The sequence below is a fragment of the Hippopotamus amphibius genome, chromosome 5 (assembly GCF_030028045.1).
Source record: "Hippopotamus amphibius kiboko isolate mHipAmp2 chromosome 5, mHipAmp2.hap2, whole genome shotgun sequence".
Taxonomy (NCBI): Eukaryota; Metazoa; Chordata; class Mammalia; order Artiodactyla; family Hippopotamidae; genus Hippopotamus; species Hippopotamus amphibius.
Window position 1 is genome coordinate 11,829,838 of NC_080190.1, and position 19,720 is coordinate 11,849,557.

At 43.6% G+C, this 19,720-nt stretch overlaps 1 long non-coding RNA gene across 4 annotated transcripts in view; it reads right to left on the reverse strand.

Annotated features, from left to right (window-relative positions):
- Positions 1-4,606: 4,606 nt before the first annotated feature.
- Positions 4,607-19,720, reverse strand: part of LOC130852988 (uncharacterized) — a 40,505-nt gene continuing 25,391 nt past the window's right edge. Inside the window, exons 5-10 of one of the 4 annotated variants that reach the window (XR_009053624.1) lie at positions 14,145-14,208; positions 12,954-13,045; positions 11,627-11,715; positions 9,863-10,010; positions 9,332-9,522; positions 4,607-8,366 (exon numbers count right to left, since the gene is read on the reverse strand). This is a non-coding gene — a long non-coding RNA (uncharacterized LOC130852988). Of the gene's footprint in view, positions 8,367-8,462; positions 10,011-11,626; positions 11,716-12,953; positions 13,046-14,144; positions 14,209-19,720 lie in introns of those variants that run through there. The other 3 variants (XR_009053622.1, XR_009053625.1, XR_009053623.1) reach the window with 3 other exon arrangements.

A 19,720-nucleotide genomic window follows, 5' to 3' on the forward strand; every position in this document is an offset into this window, starting at 1 on the left:
TTCAATGACCAGTCACCTCGAGGATGAGGCTTGTAACACCACCGAGGCGGCTATATTTAGAAAGCAGAGATACAAACGCAATCGGGCTAAATCTTGCCAAAATCAATTTGAAAGAAATACCCTTTTGTCAGCCATTGATAACAAGGGAAGAGGCGTGGTATTTAGCATCAGCAGGTTTAGTTTCAAAACTCCAGTTTTATCCATAGAGCTATGTGACTGGGCAAATTACGTAACAAGACAGTTTTAGTTTCCTCCTGTTTATAACACTAACTGTGAAACCTACCATAGCTGTGGTTGTGAGGAATCAGATAATGTACCAAATGCACTCAGCAAAGATACAGTATCAACAGTGGTATTAGTAGTAGTAACTGAGTCTTTTGCTTCGAAAAACTCTCTTTTCAAGTAACCGGGCAACCCACTGCAAGGCCGGGAGACGGAGAAAGCTTTAGGCAGCAGGCAAGATAAAAGCAATGACAGGGCCAAGGTAGTGAAATCCCATCTTATTAAGGAAAAGACAAGGTGCATATGGCCTGGTCTAGTACCTTCTTCCTTATGGTTCTTACCGGGATCATATACTTTTTCATATGTTGACTATAGTGGAGCTAAAGGTCTCTCCCTGTTCATAGCCCAAGAAAACTGGATCGTTTCACTGTCAGATGGAAGGGCAGACTGCTCAGATGGGAGGTTTATTTGATCCATACTCCCCGAGGCCCCCACTTGCCAAAAGAATTCCATTCCATTCCTTTCCCCCAGTGTGTGGAGCTTAGGCCACACAATCAGTCTATCTTTTGGCACCTGAGGGATGCCTGAGAGGCAGGTGTATCTGCTTAATATCCAACCTGTTTTTATTGCCAATCCCAGTGACACAAGTGGGTTCAACTGGCCATGATTTTAGAGGAGTCAGAGTTTGTCATTGTTCCAAGAATATAGTTTCACAACAGTAATAAAATGAGGACTCTGTTTAGCCCAAGAATATTGAATTGGGGTGAGGCTCTCCAGCTGTGAAACTAAGAATGATAAACTTCAGCAAATTGGCAAGAGTATTGCTATACCAGTCTTTTGTCTTCTTGGGGAGGTCATAAAAGACATCCAAGATGCTGTGTTTGTGTTACAAGAAACGAAGATCCTCCATCCCCTTTTCCCTGCCTCAGGGGTGCCTGCTCCATGCCTCCCAATGACACTCAGACAATTAATAGTCTTGGACAGTTTAGAAAGGGCATTTAGTAAAAATCCTTTTCATGTGAAATGCCAAAAGCACAAACCGAAGGTTATTAACAATAAGTCTGTGGTTTAGAATTCCGAGAACCAGCTGTTCACTGCCAGGCTCAGTCTTTGTTCAGGACAAACCAATACAGCCATCTCTACTGTTGGCATAAAAATAAAGACCTGCCAGATTATGCTCCAGGAGAGAGACGGGTAGATGGAAAACAACTAGCAGACAAAGAGCATCTTTTGTTTACCGCCCTCCAGTATTTACCCCTTCACTTGCTATCAGTCCTTATGGTTCTGGGGAAGCAGATTCCATCCCTGATTCAGGAGGTGGAGTGATCTGGACTTAAACCAATCAGTACATGGTATTTTCCCTGACCACTCTGATTGGTTGCAAGATGGGCATGTGACTCAGAGTCAATGAGATGAGATGAGATTTTCATCGGGAATTCTGGATAATTGCCACTGGCTCTGAAGTGAGAGAGACGTGAAACCTTGTAAGCTGTGCGGTTACTGCAGGAGGAAACCCATGGCCCAGGAAGTGCCAAGTAGTGAGCTGAGAAAAAGAGGAAATAGGGTCTGAGGGTTATCACCTGAGCCCTGCCTTAAGCCTGCCTTCCTACAGGCTTTTCTGTTCCATTAATCACCAACTTTCCTTATCTACTTCAGCCACTTTGGGTAGGAATTTTGCCATTTACACCCCTCTATTGCTCCATTGTCTCTACCTTTGCTTCTCCATCCCTTCCTCTTTTTCACTTTTTTTCCTCATTTTAAAAGAAATGCATACTTATTTTAGAAAATTTCATGAACACAAAAATAAAACAAAGTAACTTTCCCAAGACCACACAGCCCTCAGGGGGCTGAGCCATGATGCTGAGGGAGCCAAGCTAATGTCAGAGGCTGTGTTCGTAACCCCATCATCCACATTTAACCCCTCACAGATCTTCTAGGCATTTTAATGTAGATTCTTCAGCCTCCCCTTTCCCTTGATGTATTTTTTTTTCCTCATGAGCATATTTACTTATGATTTTACAAAGTTGGAATAATATTACAAATACAGTTTCCGTGTGTGTGCACGCGCGTGTGTGCATGCATGCGTGTGTGTGTGTGTGTGTGTGTGTGTGTGTGTGTTTTACTTAGTAATATATCATGGACATTTCCCCAAGTCATTAACTATTTTATAAGCACATCATTTTTAATGGTTGCATAATATTTCATTTAAATTGAATACATCTAAATTTTTTAAATTCTCAGATTATTGAAACTTTAGATGCTCTATATTCTTTTCTATTTAAAAAAGTCAGTAGGGTATAACTGATTCACTTTGCTGTATAGCAGAAACACAACATTGTAAATCAACTATACTCCTATGAGGATTTTAAAATAAATTAATTAATTAATCAAAAAATAAAAATAGAGGAGCAAATAGAGCAAGATTTTTAGGGCATGCAGTATCTGTATCTGTATCTGTATGGTGGGTACATGTCATCATTTGTCAGAACCGTAGAATGTACCACACAAAGAGTGAACCCTAATGTAAACTATGGACTTTAGTTAAAAATAATGTTTTAATATTACATCATCAGTTGCAACAAATATACTACACTAATGCAAAATGTTAATAGAGGTATCTTGGAACACTCTACTTTCTGCTCAATTTTTCTGTAAACCTAAGACTGCTCCACAAATATTCTATTCATTAAAAATAAATAATTAGCAGTATAAATGAACAAGCAAACAAAAAGCAATGTAAATAACAATTTTCACCAGTTCTGATTACAGTTGACCCTTAAACAACATGGGCTTGAACTGTGTGGGTTCACCTAGATGTGAATTTCTTTCAATTAAATATGTATTATAGTATGACACGTTTGCGACTGGTTGAATACAGAACCCCGGATACAGAGGAAGCACGGATAAGGAGGGCCGACTATAAATTTATACACTGATTTTCTACTACGGGGAGTGTCAGCACACCAACCCCTGCCTCATTCAAGGGTCAACTGTATTTTATTACAATAGATTCCTAGGGGTAGAATTACTGAAACAAAGGTTAAGATATTTTAGCCATATTGCCATAGCTTCTTCTCAGGAAAAAAATAATTTACCACTTTATAGACTCACCACCAAGGTATGAGAGAGTCTAGCTCATTAGATTCTTGTCCACGCTGAAAGCTGTTTTTAAATCTTTATAAATTTACTAGGAAAACATAATGCCTAATTCTAACTTCCCTGTCTTTGATCATTAACTGTACAAACTAAAACTGTATGATACAGATGAATGGTACAGAACAAATACTTCAGATTTAAGTTATTGAAAAGGTGGCCTCACAAATCAGGGGAAAAAAAGAATTCCTTGGGACAAAGTGAGACAAAGTGTGATCCACACCTCATACCTCCTCCAGTGGTCCTCAAACGTGAGTGTACATCTAAGTCCCCTGAAGGGCTTCTTAAAACACAGACTCGGGGCCAGCTCCCATCTCTGATTCAGCAGGTAAAGCTCAAGATTTTCCACTTCTCCCAAGGTCTCAGGGATGCTGTTGCCAAGGTCTCCAGGAACCACATTTTGAGAATCATTTCCTTGTATAATAAACTCCAGATCAATGAGAGGGGTGAATAAAAAAAAGAAAATCAAATTCTACATCTTACGTCTTGACAGATGAAGGATGTAAAATTTACAGATACCAATGATCTTGATAGTATAATTAAAAATATATGTATATACTAAATTATATCTAAAATATATATTAATGTGATATGTGCATATCATATATATGTTATATTATTATATTAGAGAATGTGTGCTCTTTTCACATACTTATGAAATAACTATTGAGCTTAACTGTATACTAAGCATAAAGTCCACCTCATGCAATAAAGGTAACCTCACTATATTTTTAATGATAGGAAGGCGATAGATCACATTTTTGACCAAAATGAAATAAAGCTAGAAATAAAAAAGTGGAAATGAAAAGCAGTAATTTCCCAACCACCTGGGAAACGTGCCACTCTCTCTCAATACTTATTTGCTAAAGCAACAACAATGAGACTGCTGATCACCTAAATGCATGAGTTGAAGCTAAAGTTGGGGAAATTTTTGTAGCTGTAAATTCTCTCATTACTAACAAAACAGTGAAATCAGACAAATTAAAAATCAGATAAATCGCAAAACTCAAAAATTTAGTAAAAGAATATCAAACCTAAAGCAGAAGGAAAAAACACAAAAAGCATGAAACTGAATTTAAACTAGAAAACCTAAAAGCAGTAAAACTGATTAGTTCATTCAAGAGATATTTTTAAAAAAACTTAAAAAGAGAAGTCATAACCTACCTTAATCAAAGAAGAAAAAGGAGTAGGAAAATACAAATATCCAAAATTAGACAAAAGAAAGGGCAGGTACAGATACAGGGGAAATTTGTTAAAGTATTAAAAAAATGCTTTGTAAAACTGTGGAAATAAGTTTAAAAACTTGGATGTGTGGACAATTATTCTAGAAATAATAGATTTCTTATATCAAGAAGAAATAGGAAATTTAAAATAAGCTGCGAGACAATTATAAAGGAGATTCTCCTGAAAGGGGCCAGACATACAGCTTTCATGGTTCAAACCATAGAAGAATAGATATCATGGGAATTATTTAAATTGTTCCATAACTCAGAGAGCGAAGGAGTGCTTTTCAATGCTTTTATTGTTTTTATAAAGCCAGCAAAACACTATACCAAAACCTATTAAAGGCATACCCCAAAGAAAACTGTACACCTCATTTCACTTATAAATTCTAAACAGAATATTAGCAAGTAGAATCCATCAGTACCAGGGGGTCATTATCATCGCTGATACAGAACATCTGTCCAAGCCAGCACACTAAGCCAAAACAAAAGGTATAAATATTGGAAAGAAGTGAGCAAGATTGTCATTATTCAAGGATAAAATGATTTTATACCAGAGAAAACTCAAGAGAATAAACTGAGAAAACTATTAGAAACAGTGGTAATATGACTCCGTTTCCAAAATAAATGTTCAAAAAAGTAATAACTTTCACACTAACAATAGTCACTTGGAAAGTGTAATGAATAAAAACTACTACTCATAATAGCAATTTATATATAATAACTAATAAGACATGCTCTATAGAGAAAGCAACAGAACCCTGTTGATGGTTAATAAAGGAGATTTGATAAAGCAGAGAGATGTACCTTTTAGATATTCACTATATTAACTTTCCGAAAAAGGGAAAAAATAATGATTAGTTTTGGAGCTGTAAGATGACTATACAATTCCTCTTGGAGAGAAAACTGGCTTTTTTTGTTTGCTTTCGTTTGTTTTGGTTTTTTAGCCAAGCATCTGGATGGGATGGGTATATTTTGGAAAGATAGGTCTTATCCTTGATGTCATGACTAGAATTAAGATAGTGAGACTGGGCAGGAGTTGAGTAAACCAGGAGAAAGAAGGGAAGAGATCAAAGTAAGAGGCCCAGCTGGAGCTTAAAGAGAGAGGACCTTCTTCCAGTAAGAGGACGCGTAGAGGAACGTTTAAGAGTAAACGCGTATAGTGTCTAAAGTCATTTGCTGTGATCCATTATTATGCAGCCCATTTGTACAGCCGCCAAACCTTTGATGATGATGATGGTGGTGGTGCTGATGGTGATGATGAGAGCACCTACTTTCTGGGCAACGCACTAAGCACTGTTAACTGTGTATATCATTTAAATGTCACAACAATCTTGTTTACCATTACAGATGAGGGATTCAGGCAGAGAGAAGTTAAGCGACTTGACCAAGTGCACAGCTGGGAAGTGGAGTCTAGTGGTTGACCTCGACATTCTGACTCCAGGGCTCAGACTGTAACTCTACCCTAAAGTCTCCTATCTAGTGCTCATGGCCTTGAATTAATGCCAGCGGAGAGACCAGATCGTCTCCAGTGGGGTGCTGTGGACTGGAGAAAGGACAGATGTGCGAGGGTCAGAGCCAGAGCAGAAACCAAGAATTCCGTGGAAGCAGGAAAATAGAACTGGCTCCGGGAAAAATAAACACCAACCCTCCACTGTCATGAAACCCCAAAGAGACTGAAAAGCCTGTTGGGATTCTATCAGGTGTGAGATGGGGTGTTGAGACAATTTTATTACATCTTAAAGTAAACAATTACTTCAGCTGACTGGATAACATAGATTCATGCAAGAGGCTGAAATATGGCTTATAATTATTAAAAGGCCAGTGCACCCTGAATGAATCTATTAAAATAAATTCGAACACTCCCTAATTCTAATGGGATTTTTTTAACTTGCCCAAATTATTCAAAATGCATTTACTGGAATAAATTTATACAAATCGCCAAGAAAGAGTTAAAAAAGAATTATTATCAATTATATCTCAATAAAAGTTCTTAAAAAAAGAATCATTATCAAGAAAAACTTGACTCATGAGATAATAAAATATACTTTGAAGACACGAATTGAGTATATATTTGTCAGAAAACTAGTCAATAACTAACATTTGAACAAACAGCTAAACATTTTTAAGAACTCTAGATTCCTCTCTACATCCAACACCAAATAAAATTTCCAGTGAACCAAAGATTTAAATATAGAAAATTAACACAAAAGTAATAGAAGAAAATATGGGTGAATAATCTTGGTGTGGCAAACCTCCAACTCACTCCCTAACCACCAAAAAAGGGAAAAGAGGATGGCCTAACTATTTATACTTCCGGATTAGATAAGATGTCTAATTGAGCACTTGCAACTATACCCAGTTCCATACCAAATCTCATGAAATGTAGAAGAATGTATACTTAGACAATAAAATCACAGCTGATTTGAAGAAGGAAAAATGCTGTCCACATAGAAGAAATTTTGAAAAACTCCTTTAAAAATCCAATGGATCAGTTCAACATAGGAAGGGGGGGAATATCCTGCAAGAGACCCATACCTCAGACATTTGTAATAAAAAATTCCTTGGACGAGGGAGAGATTGAAGGATGGTGGGAGCCCAGGGGGAATGGCCGTGAAAAGGTGAGCCTGGAGCTACTTACTGCATGTGTGTGGTTAATTGAGGACCTGCTTTCAAGTACTGACATCCAGACAAAAGCAGTGAGTAGACACTGGGTCCAGAGAACAGAGTAGCATCCACGTAGCTACTGACCCCAAAGAGCAGAGGGAGCAGCATCTCAGTAAATAAAGATGGTAGATCACACCCCAGTGTTTTCTTATTCTCCCTCCCAAAAGAGTCGTAAAGAGATTTTTTTTTTCTTAACAGATAAACCCACAAGGTCAAACAGACTGGGAAAAAGAACAACTAAAAAAATTTGAGATACTGGAATGCAGATGGACCAGTGGTGACTGATTCCTCCGGGGAACAGGAGAAGCCAGGAAGCAGCCTGATTTATGGGACAAAACTCTCCCAAAGCATGGATCTCAGCAGCAACAGGTACCTCTGGAGCAGGTATTGGAAAAAAACAAACAAGTGTTTAAGAAGTTGGTTCCCTCGGCCCATCACCACCACAACACCCAGGAAGACGTGCACAGCCCCAGCCATAGGGATGGGAAGTCGGGAAGTATCAGGGACAGTGGAGGGCTGGGGGTTCCCTTCAGGGGTGTAAGTGGACTTTCACCTAAGAATGCCTAATTGTAATCCGTCCCCAGGCTGGTGGCAGGCAGGACTATACCCTCCAGGTAGGAGATGGAAGACCTTTCTCCAGGGAATGTGGTCAGCCCGAGAGAAGGACCTGATCACCCTGGAAGAAGCCCATGGTTTACAAACTTCACCCTCAGGTTCAGAGCTTCTGTCAACATATTTTTCCCATTCCCAGAACAGTGATCTTTCTCACAGCTGCCCTTTCTGCCAGTACTGAGCACAGCTCCTAGACCTCTTCCTCCCAGGCAGGGGATGGGCCCAGCCCTGCTGCTGGCTGACACAGCTTTGTGGGGAATTACTGGCTACCACCCACTTTGCTGCTGAGCATCTTTGTGAAGTAAACACAGCTGAGAATCGTGTGCCAAGTCCTCCAGGAGCGGCTGCAGCAGGTGGTACCCAGGGAGGCAGTGTTGTGTGGTGGTTAGACACATGCTTTTGGAATGAGGCAGGCCTGGGTCCACATCCCAGTGTTTCCCTTCCAAGTCATGAACCTTGGGCAAGTCGCTCAGCCTCTCCATTTGCCATCTGCAAAATTGGGACAATAATAGCACTTGCCTCCCACTACCACCGCCCCCCCCCCCCCAACCTCCCTGGCTGGTGATTGTGAAAATTACACAGTGTTTACCCTCAGCCCAGAGTCTGGCCTGTAAAAGCACAATCATTGTTTTCTTAAAATGATCAAAACCTTAAGGCATGCAATTAGACCAAAGCCACCATTCAAATGCCAGAAGCAAAGAATACACAAGTTGGACCATCTCCTGAATCAGAACACATGCTCCATCCTAGCTGGTCCTCACTGTTGTTTTGATTTTTTTCCATTAGACATTTCAGAACTTCATAAAAATAGAAGCATTTTCTTTTTCGTTTTTCGAAGAGCAGTTTTGTTTTTTTTTAATTTTGAGGACATTGAATTATCGATTTCTTTTTTTATGGTTTATGCTTTTGGTGTCCTACCTAGGAAATCATTGCCTACAACAAGGTGATGAAGATTTCTTCTATGATTTAAGAAGTTTCCAGTTTTAGCTTTTATGTTTATGATCCATCTAATGTTATATTGTCCAAATTGTCTTTTTAATGCCCCATTTTAATTTTGAGAACAAAATCGTTTTACCATACATGTGAAAAAAAACCTATAACAAGAAAATTAAAAATCAAAATAAAGAAACTACAAGAGCAAGTTAAAGGAAATAGAGACACTGCACGCAAGTAGGTGAAAACTTCAAAAGAAGTATCATTGATAGCCTCGGGTATAAGAGAAGATAGTGAATCTATGAACAGCAACAAAAAGAGGATGAAATTGAAAGGAATATTAAGAAAATGAAAGAGGGAGCAAGCACTTCAAACGCCATTATCTTTGTCAAGTATTCAGGGAACCACTTCACATTCATCCACTCTAGATCTTTACTAAGCACCTACTGTATGTCAAGCACAACACAGGTCCAAGGGGATGGATGAGTCTATAGGATACTTGAGCAGGAAGAAGAGATCACCTTTATCAATTTCCAGATGGAGAAATAAAAGCTCAGTGATGTCAAAAGCCTTGCCCAAGATCACACACCAGTTGGTGGCAAAGGCAAACCCGAAATCCAGGGCTCTTGACATATCCTTTGTTGAATGTGGTTTATTTCATTGCACTGATTGTAAACTTCTCTGTTAAAAGCACAGTGGAATAAAAGGTAATCTGATATTAAAAAGAAAACAATTCAGTTAGTAAAACGGTAGAGGGCATTTTGTTAATAAGTAGTACTTTGTATGACCTCAGTTCCTTATAAAATATATTGTGGAGATCATTGCATTGCTGCTGAAAAAGGATACTCTGTCTACCTCGTGAGTATTTATTTTTTCAAATCTTAACTTTTTTTAAGGATAGGTGAAACTTTACAAACATCAAGGAATTCAATATCAGGGAGGAATCTCAACTGTTTATGGCCCCTCTCATCACTTGGAAATGGAATCCTCCTATGATCCCTTGCTCGGAGGCGCTGTTGCATGGAATCCTGTGGAGATTTCCTGGTCATTACCTTCCTGTATTTTCATGTTGACCGTTGGTGGGGGGCTGGAAGGTGGGAGGTTGAGGGTGGCCCATTATTCACAGATGAAAGCCATTCTGCTCTGAATTCTCCATGCTCCTCTCAGTCTGAATTGAATCTAGCGCCACCTTGGAAAGATCTAGAGAAGACAGCCTTTGTTATGATAGGCATACTTTTGTTTTTAACCACGCAATAGGAAAGAATCACAAGAGACTCTTGAGTCCGAGTCTAAGAGATAAGTAGATGATACAAATTTCATGGGTTGATCAATTCATCTATCTATCCATCTATGTATCTATCTACTTAAAGACGCTGCATTTCTCCTGTGCTGCTCTCCATAATCATTCCTCGTGCTGTGGTCTGAGCTGCTCGTGTAGTTTTATGTCACTTCCATCCAATCATGCAATTATGGCAGTTCCACACTGTCTTCTCCAAAGCTTCCCACTCTTTAATTAGGAGGTATTGGTTCTGGTTTCCTAGAAACCTAGGGTGTCTGCTAAGGGTCAAGTCCTTGATATCTGAGCTCTCTCATAAATGACAGAGGAGGGAGGGATTTGTGGAGATGGAAGCCCTTCTACAGATCCAGGAGGTAAAGATTTGTGTTGTCTTGGTTGAGCCCAATCTACCTACTGGGTGTCTGTTACACAGGATAAACTGTCAATGTTAGCTTTCCTTGTTCGCTTCACTTCAACCTTTTCTTCCAGCCAGATCACTCTGCTCCTGTGCTCCAGAGACAGCTGGTAAATCCTCACTTCCGCCCATAGGCTTGTGTCCCTGCCTTTCATATTCCAGCCTCACTGGGGCACTCAGTTTTCTGACCCCACCGTGCACACTCATACCTTTGAGCCTTGTGCATGCTGTTCCCTCAAACTGCAACACCCTTCATGGTCCTCTTTGCTTGGTGTGGCGTTCCCTGACACTCATTACCTGCAGGGTGACCTGGTCCCCCTGCTTTGTGCTTTCACAATGCAAGCTTCTAAACTAGTCACCTTCCAGACTACTTATAACCCTGCATCTGGTCAGCATCTTCCTATGGTGAAGCCATGAACCCCTCCAGAGTGGGAAGTTCTTGGAGCCAGGGACAATTCATCCATTCTTTTGGATCTCCAGTGCTGCCTCATATAAAGTCTCATTTTAAAGTAAATAAAAGCATGATTCCTGAAGTAACAGTGTGGTCTAGGAGCTGTTCACAGGGGCTTCCTCTTCAGTTGAGTTATTTTCTGAAAAATTTTCTGATTTTTATAGATCTGTCTTTAACAGCTTCTGGAGATATTTCTTACTCCAATCCTTGTTGATTTCCCACAGTTTCACTAATTTCTCATCGTCAGAGCAAAGGTAGGGACTTTAATGTTTATTATCAAGCATCTAACTTTCATTGAATTTTCAGAGTAATAGATTCCTCTACTTTAACCGTAATTACAATAGATGAACCATGTACATAGATGTATACATGGAGTCTTTCATTTGTCCTGCAAGAAAGAATGGCCATAATTTTTCTGTTATTTATACAGGAGTCAGATTTTCTTTGCCTTATGGGAATACTAGAAACTTGTAAAGTAACAGAAATAAATATTTTTCCATGGAGCCAGTTGGCTCAGGTGCCATGGTACTTCAGGTGGAATAATCTATGTGTACCATGTGCAAAACCAGACAATAACAAGGGTATAGTTTAGAATACAGCAAACCTCAAATCCCAGGTTCTTAAGATGAAGGAGTATCCAGATTCTCCCTCCCCTCTACCTCTCCTCTACTCACGCAAGATAATCCTGTCACTGTCATCCCACTGCAGGCCTGGTGTGGAGAAAGGCTTGGGAGACCGATGGAGAGAGAGGTGTTCCAGAAACCTGGTAGGATGGATGTGGGGAGGGGGTGGGGGGCTGGTGAGAAACATGCCAGTAGAATAAACTATTGTTAACTCTAAATTTGGATCCTCTTCACAGTTTTGAAAAGCCCAGGTAAGGTCTGGAATTCCTTTTCAATTACTTTTTTGGCCACAAGACTATGGTTCTTTGAATGCAGTGCTGCCCACGTGGGTCCCAGGATTTAGAAGGGTTACAGAAACAAGGCTGCGCCCAGCTGGGTAGGTTTGCAGTGCATATCTGCCTAAACATGCCTACTGTATGCTGTGTAGACATTTTCTTAAAGGAAGATAATTACTATGAGAAAGAAAAGGGAAGTAGGAAATGACACGTAATCTATAAAATAGTTTCGGAGAAGAAATATATTCCTGCTTGACACAAATAAAAGGATCTTTTTTGTTGCCAGAAGAAAGTCAAGGCTAGTTTTCAGGGCTGTGAAAACCTCAAAGTTTTGCCTGGAGGGATTTCCTCCTACAAGAGAATTTTGAAAATCTTGACTTTGATCTGTCTTATTTGATCCGTGGAAAGCAATATTGGCAATATCTCAGGGTTCAGCGGAATACCCATTAACCTGCCATCACCATGAAATGATGACTCCTGCTTAAACATAGGCATATTTAAAATAAGACTGAAGGCCTTCAACCAATGGCATTTCACGTGTGCTAAACAGCCCCATGTGGAGGACACAAAACCATTCTCAGTAAACCCAATAATCCAGCTGGTCTTTAGAAATCCATATAAGCCAGGGGTTGATGCTGTGTTTGGCAGAACCTGGTGTGTGGGGCAGGCTCTAGGCCACCTCCAAACCCTAGATCTCAACTGTGCTTGTTGATTGCAAAATCTGTTTTATATCATGGGCCAGCATATAAGATGTTATTTGAACAAAGATGGCTATGGCTAAAAAAAAAAAAAGTGTTTGAAAACCATACGTAGCCCACACATAGCTGCAAATGGGCTCTGTTTCCAAACAGTGTGTAAGTCAGTTACTTGGAATTCAGAGCACATATCTCCTCCCCTTGAAATAATAGTAAAGATGGTAGACAGGATCCTAAACTGGTCCACAGATGCCAGGATGTCGTGGAATTGCCACTGCAAATGGATATTCTAGAAGCAGGAGGCTTACTGATGCACTAATAAATGACGGGCAGGAAGTGTTAGTCGTGATAAGTAGTATTATTTATTGAACACACTGTATACATCAGGCTCTCTTCTGGGTGGTTTACCTGTGTCATCTCGTGTGTTATTAGAGTTGACCTTCCTGCCCTCTGTGAGCCAGGCACCTTTCACAGATTTCTCACGTAGGCTTCTTAATCACCTATTTTATAGACAGAAAAGCAAAGTCGCAGAAGTTGATTTATTTGCTTTCGTTTGCTCGTGTTTCAATCACGTTTTCCAGTACCGGGTAGAGCGATCCTTTCAAGCAGGTTGCTCATTGGGCCCCAAACCTACAAATGTGAGCTTCAGGTCACACTGGGAGGGGTGACAGACCAGGCCGGAGGGTGTGGCCAGCTGGGCAGCGAATCAGCAGGCCCGGGAGACCCAGCAAGTTTGTCTGCTGAGTCCCCACTTACCAGCTGCGGGAGCCCAGCCGGTTGTGCAACCTCTCTGAGCCCCATCGTCCTCATCGGTTTACAGAGGATGATAGTGGGACCCACCAAATTGGGAGGGTGGGATTGACATATATACACTATTGATACTATCTATAAAATAGATAACTAATGAGAACCTGCCACATAGCACAGGGAACTCTACTCAGTGCTCTGTGGTGACCTAAGTGGGAAGGAAATCCAAAAAAGAGGGGATGTGTGTGCATGTATAACTGATTCTCTTTGCTGTACAGCAGAAACAAACACAGTACTGTAAAGCAACTATATTCCAACAAAAATTCATTTTAAAAAATAGCATCAAAAAACTTTAAAAAAAAAGATGAAGATCCACCGCATGGGGTTTTGGTGAAGATTCAGTGGGGATGCTTTAAATGTCTTAGCTGCATACCGGGTGCATAGCAGCTATTATAACTCAGAGTCCCCTGCTTCCCTGAGTCACTGAATTCAGAGCTAAAAGCCTCATCTCGGCCACTGTGGACTTCCGACCCACATAAGAATTAGGGCACTGCTGGCGATTTCTATAGAGACCTAATTATAGACTCTAACATCACAATGCGAAAAGCCTGTGAAGAATGGCCACCTCCAACTTTCCTGATGAAAAGTCTGTAACAACATGGCGAGTGTGGACCAGTCCCAGCACTCCCGTATCTCTCAGGTTCAGGGACAAAGGATGGCCATGGACAACCTGCATCCAGGGCACTTCAGGTTTTCCTAGAGGCCTCATGAGATGGGGCTTCTCCAGAAAATTTTCTTTATATTTTCTTTTTTAAAAAAAAAATGTTATGAGTAAGGGGAAGGAAAGCTTACCTATAAAATGAAACTTGCTTTATGACTCCATGAAGGGAAAGGTTGAGAAGGGATTGAGAACTGCCTAGTTGAGGAAGATAAATGGGTAGAATTATCCAAACACGGAAGGCTATAGAGAAAAAATAAGGCTAAAGACAACCCAGCTTTCCAAAAACAGATATATATACATATACACCTCAGATTATTATAAATTGAACTGATATAAAGGATTACAGCACACGATTTACAAATAATAAATTATCCAAAGAATCTTAATCGTAAATTCCATACAACTTCCATGTGACTTCCTCTTTCTTGCAAAATCCACTATTTTTCTAATTTCCAACACTATTGTGTCACAAAATCAGACTATGAATAAATGCTTGAGTACAATTTGAATCAGCAAAATCAAGCACATCACTGATGGATGGGTATACTTGTAATGAATACACGACTAACACGTGTTGGTTGGTATTTTTATAAAAAAGTGAAACAAGGAAGATCTATGTTGGAACTTCACTCATTTGTCATTGAGGTGAGCTACTTCTTTGCTGAATCAGATAATAGTTTCTTAACACGGTGAGAATAGTTCCTCAATTTTTTGGAACTATTCACAACGTAACAGCCATATACAATACACACTTATGTTAATAACTGCATTATTAACACGTTCTCCATCACGTTCTTAAGTCGAGACAATAAACACAACAAAACAATAGCTCACACTGATTCCTGTGGTGTAAATACAGCAATCATGGCCATTTCAGGTGACCAAGGTGACATCACTAAATACGAAGTCGGTAGAAGGTACCCAGTACTGCTGATACATTGTATTTCTACCATGCTGATAGGATTGGTGTAAATATCCCCAAAAGCATGAATATTAGCAAAATGTAAAATAGCTAGGAAGTAATGAGTTTTGAGTGTTTACTACCTTTAACTTAATATAATATATTAAATTGTACATATAACTTAACTTTTAATATGACTTTCTTTAGCCAGATTGCAAAATCCTTGAAAATTTAGCCCCCACTAGCTGGCTGGTACAAGGAGGCTTCGATACACCCTGCCTAAGGGTGGGGAGAAGGGGAGGCGGGGGCTGGGCCGTTGTTTCTGGAGGCAGAGCCCAGGCAGAGCTGGGGAGCAGCACCGAGAGAGTGATGGACAGTGGCCCGTGGAGAGCCGTTTTGACCAGGAACAGGAAAACCCCAAACAAGTACCTTTTTGCCCTAGGGTGGTTGCAGCATGAAGGGATCTCATCACTGACTTCTGGCTGGCTCCTTCTCACCTCTGAGGTCCCAGCTTAAAGGCAAGTCTCCAAGGAGGGGTTGCTGTGAATGCCTGGCTTCATGCTTTTCCCTTTCCATATACTCATCCCTTTAACAATGACCTCTTTAACCTTGAGATTCCCAGCCATACAAGTGCAGAGGCTGTCTGGTTTCCTGCTGCATCCTCAGGACCTAGCACAGAGCTTGGCACTTGCGAAGTGCTCAGTAGATAAATTGGGACGTGAAATTAAATGGCTAATTCCAGGCCAGTAAGGATTCCAGGCATTGCCTTCCTCTGCTTTATCTTGGTGCCCGTTTCCTATTTGGATTCGGGTTGCAGATAAAAGGTGCAGGTGAGTTGCACGGTCTTATCACCTGGGCAAATTTAGCCAGGTCACCTTTCAGATTAAAAAACTAGGGGAGGGGAAGTTTGGGTGTGAGGTCATAGAGGGAACCTCTTGGGCTTGTTTTCATAATCTTGAAGCTGTTTTGTTCTCTCATTTACTCATTCATTCATTCTTCACTCATTTACCAGGTGTGTTTTGAACACTGACTTGGTGCCTGGCCCAGGATAAAGTTACCTGGTAGCGACTCAGTCATTGGCAGAGCAATATTTGTAAAGAAGTCTTTAAGAATCAGCCACACATGGCTTCAAATTCTGGGTCTTTACAGACGGCCTTTGAACCCTGGGGTATGTTTCTTAGCCTCCCAGAGCCTCAGTTTCCCTCCTTTGTGAAAAGCGCTAATCAGGTTAGTCTTGCAGGGGTGTGGTGGAGTCTAAAGTTGATGAAACAGCTAAAACAACCCATGGGAGCTCCACGTGAGTTAGTTCCAAGCACATCCTGCACCCAGGCTGCCTCTACCATGTCTCTAAGTGGCTTGTTCTACCTCCTTTTTCAAAGCATCTTCTCTTCTCCAGTGTTAAGCCATTTAGAAAGCTTGCATGGGTGTCATTCAGAGCTTCTGGAAGTAAGTGCAAAGACCACCAGCATCAGTCACCCAGGGAGTGTGTTAAGATGCAAATTCCTGGGCTCTGAGTTAGTTTGATATGATCAGAACCCCTGGTGGCCAAGCAGATGCTTTCCTGAGGCAGGAACACCTGCACTTGGTACTCCCCACCTATGAGGGGCCCTGAGGCAGCCGCGATGGGTGCCAAAGATCTAGACTCTGCTTGCAGAGAAACCAGACTCGAAAAAGGGTCCAGAAACACCTGTGTGCTTAGCAAGGCGCCCGGAGGGGAGGAAACAGGAGATGAAATACGTTGGCAGGAATAAGTGGGGGGAATGGGACAGGGATGACAGAGTTGCCGGACAGCCGTGTCCAGGTGAGGCAGAAGCAGGGGGACCACACCTGAGCCTGAGGGTGGAAATCTGCCCCACCCGGGGGGGAGGGGGGCGGGCAGCACATTCCAGGTGCCAGCTCTGCCAGGACTTACATGGGAGGGTCAGGACCTGACCAAGCCCTGCAGGTGGCATCCCGACAATGACCTCCTCTGGACCAGTCCTGGTTATGATGACACTGACAGCTGCCACCATTGATGAGAACTTCCTGTGAGCCCGCTCAGACACGGAGAATGGGGCCAGAGTCAAATTCACATTCAGATCCTGGCTCTGGCCCAGCTAAGGAGGGTGGAGTCAGGCAAGCCAAGTGCCTCTGTTCGCTCATCTGTAAATGGGGATAACAGAGTCCATCCCTCAGGACTGTGTTGAGGACACAGTGGAACAGATCACATGCTCAAAGCCCACCGTGAGGACAGACTCAGGGGGTAGGTGCTCAACGAATGTGCCAGAACAGAGCCCAGGCAGCAGCCTGCCCCTCACCCAGCGTAACCCACAGCTCTGGCAGCCACACAGCCCTGAAGCCACCCACAGAGATGACTTTCTGTCTGCCTGTTACTCTGACGGACGGGCCTGCGCTAAACACAGAAGGTTTGCATTTTCAGTGGGTGGGGAGGGAGAGACCAGCGGGGTGAGGCCCTGGGAGGTCTATGATCTAGAGCTGGCGGCCGCAGGCAGACCCAGGAGGTTCAAGCAGAGGTGGACGTGCCAGTGGCCCGTGAAGGACAAGGGGGACTCGGTTAAGACCCAGCTCCTTGGGGTTTTACTTGGAACAAGCTGAGGTTTTAGTCATTTCAGGCTACAGAAATGGCTGTGACCCACTGAGGGCGAGAAGGGCCGGCTAGGCTGGGCAGTGGTACGTGATTCCCCGGGGTCCTAGGCTCAGAGGAGGGGCTGCTGCCCACAGGGGGAGTCGCATGATAAATCTGGGGGGGACACAGCCTGAGTGGACTCAGCGCCCCTGGCCATCCCGGGTCTCTGTCCTCACTCCCCCTTCTGCTCCTCTCCCTGGGTCCTCATCGCTCTTGGGACCTTGGGGTGCAGGGCTGGTCCCACTTTGACATCAACAGCAGGAGGGGGGATGGGGGATGCAGTGCTCCTCCCACCCTGGCAGGCTTTCTTGGAGCTGCTGCTGGTTCACTTGAAATGAACAGCTCTCAGCTTGCGTGCGGTACATCTTGCAGGGACTTGCCGTGGCAGCTTCATGGTAAGCAGGGAGGTGTGTGCTCTGCTGGCAGCAAACACAAAACCACTGAGGGGAAACTAACTCCCCCCCCGCCCCGCCCCCAAAGGCAAGGTGGTATTGGGCGAGTCATCTGTCTCCTCTCACCCTTGGCCTTGGGATTTCAGAAGGGCCTGGGCTGAACCCATGAGTTTGGAAGCAAGTTGCAACGCCAGAGCCTCGGGGTGAAGATCTGGTCTCTGGTTCTTCCTAGAGTTTCTTACCCTGATGGCCGTCCTCCTTGTGCCCATGTACCCGGCCTCCCCCACCCCCGCCTTCTGTGTGATGGGCAATGGTGCCGCCGCACCAACGCATGGGAACCAGCAGCCCCTCCCCATCAGCTCACCTCTCTCCCTCTGCCTCACCACACACACACACACACACACACACACACACACACACACACACACAGAGACATCCACGTTGGAATCTATGATCTAGAAGAGTCTCTGGTCCTGTCTCACCGATTGGCCATGCCCTAGTTCAGAGGGGCACCTCACCTAAGAGCGTGTCTCCCCACTCTGCTGCCAGGTTCAGCTTCACAGAACATGGCTCCGTCCATGCATCCCCTCTGCCCAGAAATTGTTACCTCCTCGTCTCCCCAGCGTCAATCATCCTGCGCGCCCTCTAGTGGTGCCTCTGGGGATACAGAGGAGAATAAGCCCGCCTGGCCCTGACTTCAGGGAGCTTCTGTTCTGGAGAACAAATGACTACATAAATGTGTAATTACAAATGGTGATCTGCGTCTTAGAAGAAGCAGACGGCACCCAGTGACAGAGAAAACTGGGCAACCAGCAAGGCTTTCATGAGGAGGTGGCTTTTCCGTGGAGACCCAAAGCATGAGAAGGCAGACACGCCCCCGTTCTCGAAGCCCCCAGCTCCCGGAACCTCATCTCAGCCTCCTCTGTCACCAGGATGCTTTATTTCACTCCGAATTGTGTCTGTGGTGGAAGCAAATTGGCAAGGATCGGATGTGAGACCCCTGAGCCTGGCCAGATCACTCCCCACAATCCTGGGTCCCCAGGGGTTGGGTAGGTGCCCACCCCCCCCAGGAGTTTAGCCTAAGACCCTGTGAGGCCCTGAGGACTGAGGCTTCCCTTCATCTCCCGCACACTGAAGCTGCCCCTGTTCTTCCTTGGGCTTCGGGTCGTGTCTAGATGACAGGTCCCTCCACAGAAATCCCAGCAGAGAGGAAAAGAGCAGCCCCCACGAAGAGCCCCAGGGAGGGAGGGTGCTGCATGGGGGTAAGCAGATCTGTCCACACCTATGTCTGCACCACCTGACTCCCATCACCACAGCCCATGGTGCCCCGAGCCCCCACCACAGCAGACTGATCTTGCTTCCTGGGCTGGAGTTAGGAGCTTGCCCACTCCCTGGAGCCCAGAGGGTGCAGCCAGCACTGTCCTCGGGCTCCCACGTTGTCCTGCATCAAAGCACTTGTGCCCTCATCTCCCTGTCTGGATGACAAACGCAACACCTGCCTACCTTCCACCCCCCACACCGCCCTCCCGCCCCCCCACCCCTCCCCCACCACCAGCCGCGGTGACACCAAGTGCAGGAACACAAGCTCACAGCACTTCCAATGCAAATCTGGTTCCCGCCACTGGTTCCTACCCTTCCCATGGATCAGCTTTGCCCCGACCTGTCATCTAGTTAAGATGTCTTTTGACCTCCCCCACCACCCCTCTGCTCTGCAGTGTTGCTGGGCGGAACGTCAGGGGTCCCCGCCCAAGTGAGACCCTCAGCCCAGCCCTTTCGCTGAGCCAAGTG